The sequence below is a fragment of the Acinonyx jubatus genome, chromosome D1, assembly GCF_027475565.1.
Source record: "Acinonyx jubatus isolate Ajub_Pintada_27869175 chromosome D1, VMU_Ajub_asm_v1.0, whole genome shotgun sequence".
Taxonomy (NCBI): domain Eukaryota; kingdom Metazoa; phylum Chordata; class Mammalia; order Carnivora; family Felidae; genus Acinonyx; species Acinonyx jubatus.
The window spans coordinates 16,797,900-16,806,858 of NC_069390.1; the positions used below are offsets into that span (position 1 = coordinate 16,797,900).

Genomic DNA, 8,959 nt, shown 5'->3' on the forward strand with positions numbered 1-8,959 from the left:
AACCCTCAGTTTTTTTCTCTATCCTTAAGAGTCTCCCATGGTTTGTTTCCCCCCCTTTTTTTTTCTCCAGTATTGTTAGAATTCTTAATGTTTGCCAATCTGGTGAGTGCAAAATAGTATCTCATTTTGGTCTTATTTTGCATTTCCCTGATTATTCATAAATTCAAGCATTTTTTTGTATGTTTATTGACAAGTTGTGTTTTTTTCTTTTCTTCCTGAAATGCCTTGTGCCTTTTGCTGATTTTTATATTGGGTTGTTGGTATTTTTATTATTGAGTTGTAAGCGTTTGTTTAGTCAACACATATTTATCGAGCACCTGCTATGTGCTCTCTTCTATATGCTGGGAACACAACAGTGAACAAAATAGACCAAAATTCCTGGTCTCATTTCAGAGTTTATAGTCTGCTGGGGAGAAGGGGAGATAGGCAATCAAATTATTTAGTCACATATATAGTATGTATGGTAATGATAAGTGTTATGGCTAAAAATAAGACAGGAAAGGACAATAGGCAGGGCCAGGGCGGGTAGTGAGCTTGCAATTTTTTAAACAGTGGTCAGGGAAGGTTTTATTAAGAACATGACATTTGAGTAAAGGTTCTGAAAGAGACAAGGAAATGAGCATGCAGACAGCTATAGGAAAAGTTTCTTATAGATTCATTGGTCAGTTATATGCATTACAGACATCCTCTCCCAGTTTGTGGCTTGCCTTCTCACTTTCTTTAAGCTATATTTTGATGAAAGAAGGTCTTATTTTTAATATGGTCTAAGATATCCATCTTTTATTTTATGGTTAGTGTATTTTATACCTTGTTATACCTCGTATAAGAAATCCTTCTCTTTCTTGATCTCATAAAGAAACTCTATGTTTTCTTCTAAAAATTTAAAAGTGTCGGAGCACCTGGGTGGCTCAGTTGGTTAAGCATCTGACTCGTGGTTTCGGCTCAGGTCATGATCTCCCACATGAACTCTTCGTGAGTTCAAGCCCTGTGTCAGGCTCCGCGCTGGCAGCGTGGAGCCTGCTTTGGATTCTCTCTCTCTCTCTCTCTGTCCCTCCCCCACTCACACTGTCTCTGTCTCTTTCAAGATAAATAAATTAAAAAATTTTTAGAAGTGTTGCCTTATATGTTTTGCTTTAATTTACACAGGATTCATTTTTGGATATGGTGTGAGATAGGATCCATTCCCCACCCATGCACCCACAAACAATAAATTGTGGGCACGATTTAATGGATAATTTATCCTTTCTCTGGTGGTCTGCTGTGCCCTCTCTGTCATAAATCAAGCTTCCATATACCTGTAGGTCTGCTTTGGAGTATTTTGTTTAATTGCCTTGAAAAATGTCTGTCTTTGTATCTATACCACACTATATTACTTACTATGGCTTTATATTATGTTTTTATATGTAGTAGAAAAGATCCCTTCCTCTTATTCTTTGTTCAAGGATATCTTGACTATTCTTAGCACTCGACCCTTCTATGTAAATTTTAGAATTAGCTTGTCAAGTTACTTGCAAACTTCTTCTTGAGATAAGGACTTGAGATGACTCAACAGATCACTTGAAAGAGAATTGATGTCATTTTCATATTATGACTTTTATCCATGAATATGGCTCATCTCTCCATTCACTTAAGTCTTATCCAATGTCTTTCAATGAAGTTATTTTTTTTTATTTTTGTTTAAAAAATTTTTTTACCATTTCATTTAATTTATTTTTTAAATTTATGTCCAAGTTAGTTAGCATATAGTGCAACAGTGATTTCAAGAGTAGATTCCTTAGTGCCTCTTACCCATTTAGCCCATACCCCCTCCCACAATCCCTCCAGTAACTCTCTGTTGTTCTCCATATTTAAGAGTCTCTTATGTTTTGTCCGCCTCCCTGTCTTTATATTATTTTTGCTTCCCTTCCCTTATGTTTATCTGTTTTGTATCTTAAAGTTCTCATATGAGTGAAGTCATATGATATTTGTCTTTCTCTGACTAATTTTGCTTAGCATAACACCCTCTAGTTATATCCATGTAGTTGCAAATGGCAAGATTTCATTCTTTTTGATTGCTGAGTAATACTCCATTGTATATATATACCATATCTTCTTTATCCATTCATCCATCGATGGACATTTGGGCTCTTTCCATACTTTGGCTATTGTTGATAGTGCCACTATAAACATTGGGGTGCATGTGCCCTGAAGTTAATTTTTTTTATAAAGGTCTTCCATACCTTACATCATGTTTATTTCTAAGTACCTTAATTTTGGTTGCTGTTATAATCAGTATGTTTAAATTTTTTTTAAGTTTATTTATTTATTTTGAGAGAGACAGAGACAGTGAGAGCGGGGGAGGGGAAGAGAGAGGGAGACAGAGAATCCCTAGCAGGCTCCGTGCTGCTAGCACAGAAGCTGACATGGGGCTTGAACTCGTAAAACCATGAGATCATGACCTGAGCTGAAACCAAGAGTCAGATGCCCAACCGATTGAACAAACCAGGCACCCCTATAGTTAACATCTTTTGAAACTATGCTTTCTAACTCTTTATTGCTGGTGTTTAGAAATGCAATTGATTTCTGTTATCCACCCACCTTGTTAAACTTTTAAGAATTAATTCCAGCAATTTATCTATAAAGTCTTCTGTGTTTTCTAGTGAACTAGTAAATTTGTAACTATATTATCTATAATAATGTCAGCCTTGTTTTTTCTTTTCTGGAACTTATACATTTTTTTTCTTTTCTTATTGCACTGGATAGGGCCTCAAGTACAATGCTGGAAAGAAGAATTGATGCAGACATTTTTGTCTTGTTCCTGACTTTTAAAGGCCTTCTAACATTTCACCTTGAAGAATGATGTTTGAAGAATGACGTTTGCTGTAATTATTTGGTTAAAAAAACTCTATCAGGTAGGAAGTTTCATTATGAATTGATGCTGAATTTTAGCCAATGTTTTTTTTTCTACACTTGTTTAGATAATAATAAAGTTTCATTTATTATCCATTAATGTGGTGAATTACATTATAGCTTTTCCAATGTTAAATCACTCTTGCATTCTTAGGATCAACCCAGCTTGATCATGATGTATTATATTTTGTACACATTGTTGAACTCAATTTGTAGGATTTTTGCATCTGTGTGAATGAATGAAATTGGTCTCTAATTTTCTTGACCAGTTTAATTTTTTTTTATATTCCTCCAACAGATCTGTCACTGTAGCTAAGTATATCCAAATTAGAAGGCCACCTCATGGCTTTTCTATCCCTAACACCAATGCACTGATGCCTGAGTACCAACCACAGTAAAGGCCAAACACAGGCTCTGGAGGTCAGCGGTAGGCTGGAAGAAGGCCTGGCTGGTTGTCAATCCACATCCCCTTTCTCCCATCTTGATTACCAGCCTGTGATCTACCTTGAGGGTGCAGACCACATCTTTTCATCTCTCTATCCCAAGGGTCCAGCACAATGCCTGCAGAGTAGCTGCTCATAAACACTTGTGAAACAGAGTTTACCCAACCCAGTAGTGAGCTCTTCTTGGTTCATTTGACCTGATCTTAAAAACTGTTTCTTCATTGTGGTCTTGAGCCTTTTGGTGCACACACTGCATGCATATTCTCTGTGTCCCAGGACAGACAGTGGTTGGTGTGCAGATAAGAATTGTGTCTACAAGGAATTTCTTTTGACTTCCCAATTTCAGAGCCTGCCCTACCCAGAGCCCAGAGTCCCCTGAGTCTTGTCCCATCTGAGTGTTCATCCACATTCTTCCTCACACATTGGAAACTCTAAGTAGGCCTCATTCTTTAAAGTTTCCAGGTGAGCCATGCTTCTGACCCATACCTTTGCCTGGCATGCCCTCTCTCCAACCCTTCTTCTCATGAGCCCCTTCTCTGTTTTTCACACTGTACTCAATTGTCAAATCCTTGCTGAAGCCTCTTTCCACTCTCCTCTTCCTCAACCCCTTGCGGTCAGTCTTCCATCCTCTGTGCTCTTTAGATGTTGTATATGCACCTTAAAAATTTTTTTTAGGGGTGCCTGGGTGGCTGAGTTGGTTAAGGGTCTGACTCTTGGTTTTGGCTCAGATCATGATCTTGCAGTTGTGAGACTGAGCCCTGTGTGGGGCTTGGTGCTGATAGCATGGAGCCTGCTTGGGATTCTCTCTCTCCCTCTCTCTCTGCCCCTCCCCACTGGGGCTCATTTGCCCCTCCTTCAAAATAAATAAATAAACATTAAAAATATTTACAAAAATTTTAATGTTTATTTTATTTTTGAGAGAGAGAGAGACAGAACATGAGCAGGGGAGGGGCAGAGAGAGAGGGAGACACAGAATCTGAAGCAGGCTCCAGACTCTGAGCTGTCAGCACAGAACCCGACAAGGGGCTCCAACTCACGAGCTGGGAGTTCATGACCTGAGCCAAAGTTGGACACTTAACCGACTGAGTCACCCAGGTGCCCCTGAAAAACTATTTTTTTAACCCTGAAATACTTCAGTGTATATTTCTTGAGATCAGGACATTTCTCTTACAGGGCTGCAATACAATTGTCAAAGTCAGGATATTTCACTTGGCTACAAATACATTATCTAATCCACAGTTTATTTAGAAATTGCATCCATTATCCCTTTCTTTAACTTGATTGTAACAATTGTCACATAGTTTTACAGATATTTGTTCACGTTTGTCTGCCTCCTGTTCACTCGCACGCATACAATAACCCTGTGAGTTTGGGCTTCTATCTTTTATCCCAGCTCCAGTAAGGTGCCTTGTAAGTTTTGTTTTCTGTGTGTGTGTGTGTGTGTGTGTGTGTGTGTGTGTGTGTGTGCGTGCATGGGTGTACATGTTTAATTAGTTAACCAAGTTATATGGCTTGTCTTCAGTTCCTCTGGTCTTCCCAGAATGGCCCTCCTTCCTATAGACTGTGTCTTCTTGTTCTCTCTCTCTTTCTCTCTAAACCCTTCCACTAGCCTTATTTCTGAGCCTTCATTTATACTAACTAGTAAATGACTCATAGTGGCTTGCAGTGTCCCTCTTCCTAGGGGTAGATACTGAGGGATAAAAAAACAAACACTACACCCCTCCTGTCTTCAAGGACCTCCATTTCTTACGTCCTGTGTATTTTTGTTTCTCCTGCAGAGGCCAGTTTGGTCAGTCTGTGCTTGGTGACTGCTGGTTTGATGAATGAATGCAAGCATGCAGAGATGGCCCCTGAGAGCCCAGGTGCAACCACTCTCCAGTCGGGCCAATTGGTCACATAATCAATGTCTGGACACGATGTTTCAAACCAGGGTATTCTATTGCTTTCCTTTAGCTCATTTAAATTAAAACAAAACTTTTTAAATGTTTATTTATTTTTGAGAGACAGAGTGAGCCGGTGGGGTGGCGGGGGGTGGGGGGTGGGGGGAGCAGAGGGAGAGACAGAGACAGAGAGAGCACAAGTTGAGGAGGGGCAGAGAGAGAGGGAGACAGAATCCAAAGCAGGCTCCAGGCCCTGAGCTGTCAGCACAGAATCCAACGAGGGGCTCGAACTCACGAAACCCAAGATCATGACCTAAGCCGAAGTTGGACACTTAACCGACTGAGCCACCCTGGCGCCCCCGCTTTGGCTCATTTAAAGTCAACAGGCTGTTCTGAGAAGCATGTCAGACTAAAAATTTGGACTGCCCATTTTATGAGGGAAAAAAAATCACTAAGAGGCCAAGGAGAGAAATTGAAAAAACACTGAAATGCTCCTCATGAGGGTTGTCACTATTTTAAAATGCTCAACTTCTTAGCTGGCCTCATTTGTCCTTTAAGTGCTTGGAGCTCCATGGGGAGAAAATTCACCCAGAATCTGTAGTCAGATTCCCTGCCCTCAGTATGCTCATCACTTATACCAAGTGGCTTGCCCTAGGCCTCTCATTATTCTTTGAGTCTTTCTATCTTCCCATTGTTTTTATATTTATTTAGTTGCGCTGTGATGATAAACCTTTGTGGCACATCAGTGATATGCATGACGATGCAAGAAACTTGAAATTAGGTCCCAGAAGGCTTGTAACACAACCTCCACTGGGTTTCTCTGTCTTTCCACCTCTATTGCTTTTTGTCCATCTCCCCTCCCACCCTGGGCTCAGTGCATTCACAAGGAGCTACCCTTCACCTGCTCTCTTCACATCGCCAAGTTCTAGACTCTCCCCCAAATCCACATTTCAGCCTTTGACCTCCTATACCACCTGTCCTGTTTTCCTCATTGAGGGATTTCAGGACAAGGACCTGCTCTTCAAAGGTTGGGCCAAATGGTTTGATCCCAGTGGAAAGCAGACAAAGACCTTGGTTTTCTATCCTCTTCTGGGTATCAGGGCCCAGGCATTTCTAAGGCAATTTTAGGGGTTTCTAAAAACACACACACACACACACACACACACACACACACACACACACAAAACAAAAACAAAAAAAACCACGCATAGGCAGAAGTTTCCAGAGGCTGCTTGAGGCCAAAAGTCTGCCCGAATCTCACCTTTCTCTGCCTGCAGAGATGGGGAACCCCTTGAGCTGGCCGTTAATCTTGGGACAGCTGGTTTTGGATAAATAAGCCTGGGTCATCTGATCCCCCACAGGTCTCAAGGGGAAAGGCTGTGAGGGCCTGCTCTGTCCCCAAGATCCTTCTGCAGTGGGACTGGTTTCTTGGGGATAATTAGTGCTCCTCTGTCACGGCCCAAATCAAACTGAGCCGGGCTTGTGTTATGACACCTTGTGATATTTGTTGACACTGTTTTCCTCCTCAGATTGTCATCCTATCTTCCTGAGGAGAAGGAGGAGGGAGAGAACGTGTGGAAGAGGCAGGGAAAAGACTCAGGTCACAGATCATCTTCCCACGGGGCCCAGAATGGGGCTGCTCCCCACTGCGGCTCTTCTGGGCTCTTCTGACATTTTTGCCCAATCTCCTCTGTGTCTCTACCCCCTTGGGGTTCTGGCCGCTTCCCCTTGGGAAGTGATTTTTCACAGTGAGTCCGCTTGTCCCTGACTTTGGGCTTTTAACACTCTCTTCGTTCCAGCCATTGTTTCGTCTTTAAATGTACATTAAATAGCCTATCTTTCGCTTTGGTTCTTTTCACCTTTCTGGTGTTTGTAGATGGCATGATTGTCCTTGATTTATGAGTTAGCTAAGCTGTATAATTATTTCTTCATCTTTACTCATGGATTCTTCCATCCCTTAATCACTCTTGTTTTTCCCTAGACTGTCACTGTCTTTACATTTGTCTGGTAATGAGGCAGCCTCTGCCGTGTCCAGATCCTGTCCTGAGGACTCGGCGTCTGAAGAGGGCAGTTAATGTGCTCAGGACCCGCCCCTGCCCCTTCGCATTATGAATCAGCTTGTCCCTGACTGTTCAGCACTTAACACTTTCATCATTTCAGCCAGTCGTTGTTTGTTGAAAGTGCATCGACCACAGAGTACCGTAGTACATTTCTCTCTCTCTCTCTCTCTCTCTCTCTCTGTTTGTAGACGGAAGGATTGTTTCTGATCTCTGAATGTGTTTGTTTACAGAGGCTTCTGAACAAGGCTGTGCACCTACGTCAATTTTAGATGCTTTTCTGAATCTGCCATTGCATGAGGGAATGCGGGAACAGACATTGTAAGGGGAAGGAGCCACTCTGGACGGAGTTTCAAGCAGCCTGAGTTCACATCCCAGCTTTTCCCCCTCCCCCTTCCTAGCTGTGTGGTCTTGGGCAAGTCACTTCACCTGCAAGAGACCTCACTTCCCTGAATCGTCACATGAAAATACCATCACTCTCACCACAGTGTTGTCACAAGGGGGGATGAATGGCTTGTGTGAGCCCAGCAAGGAGGAGGTACCCAGTTCACATACATCTCCTTTGGTTCATGCACCAGGCTGGCTCCTTTTCTAGGAGATTCCCAGACTTTTGTAGCGTGGAGACTAGGAAAATCTCAAAATATATTTTGATGAGCCTAAGTTTGCCAACTTTTTATTTTGCCAAGGATAAGAGTATATAAAAAAAAAAAAAGACACAACTAACCTCCATCTATTTTCACTAAGTTTTGTAAAAGAATATTTGAAAACAAAAAGTAAAGAGGACATGATTTAAGAGTTAAACATGGAATACATTTAGCGTTACAAAAACCTCTCTGTATTGTTCTTGTTTATCTTACCTCACCAGGGATGCATGAAAACTTGGTTCACAGATCAGTATTTGAGAACTGTTGCATTAATTCGACAGCTCAGAAGGGTTTTCCAGAGTAAGGTTTCCTGCCGTGGACACCTCACCCTGAGGTGGGGAAGAGTAGGGGGGAGGATGAGGGAGAGTGCATTTTTTCATATTAAGTTTAAGGAACTGCTGAGGTGTGGCTGCTGAGTCCAGGGACCTTGGGACAATTAGAGATGTGAGCAGGTGTGAGAAGTTGATGTCACGATATAAAGTTTGTGAGGAGAGCAGAGGCATGGCATTTCATATCTGAGTTCCACGTAAAATAATGGCCGTATCTGCATTTGGGGTTAAAAAAAAAAAAAACAGATGCAAGTAAACAATGAAAACTTGCCACGTCTGGTGGCTGAAATGTGTTCGTTCGGGCCCATGATGATTTCACTCTGACCTGTTCTAAATCACTTGTGGGTGTTCAGAGACACATGCCCGCAAGTATACTTTAGGGCTGAAACATTCTGCATCTGGTCTAAGTGCAGAGGTGAATTGTTTTTGAGAAGTTTGAGTTAACTCTGCTCAGCTGGTTTTGCTTAGGGGAGTGTGGAAAAATCCTTGTTCCTTTCTAGGAGAAAACACACACACACACACACACACACACACACACACACACACATACACATACAGATAGACACATCATGTGGGGGTCTTTTAAGGTTGGGCTAGCTCATAGCTGGGTGAGAAACCTTACACAGAAAACCTTAGCCGGCAACATTTGAACTTCAGTGATGGATCTGATGTCTGGAAGCAGGCACAGAGCAGGCCCACATCATCTCTGTATCCACA

General features: G+C 41.8%; 1 long non-coding RNA gene across 2 annotated transcripts in view; it reads left to right on the forward strand.

The window, feature by feature from the left end:
• Window positions 1-5,323, forward strand: part of LOC113603367 (uncharacterized) — a 72,814-nt gene extending 67,491 nt beyond the window's left edge. For both annotated transcript variants that reach the window (XR_008290362.1, XR_008290361.1), the window contains 2 exons: window positions 2,743-3,794; window positions 5,111-5,323. This is a non-coding gene — a long non-coding RNA (uncharacterized LOC113603367). The remainder of the gene's footprint in view (window positions 1-2,742; window positions 3,795-5,110) is intronic.
• Window positions 5,324-8,959: the final 3,636 nt, after the last annotated feature.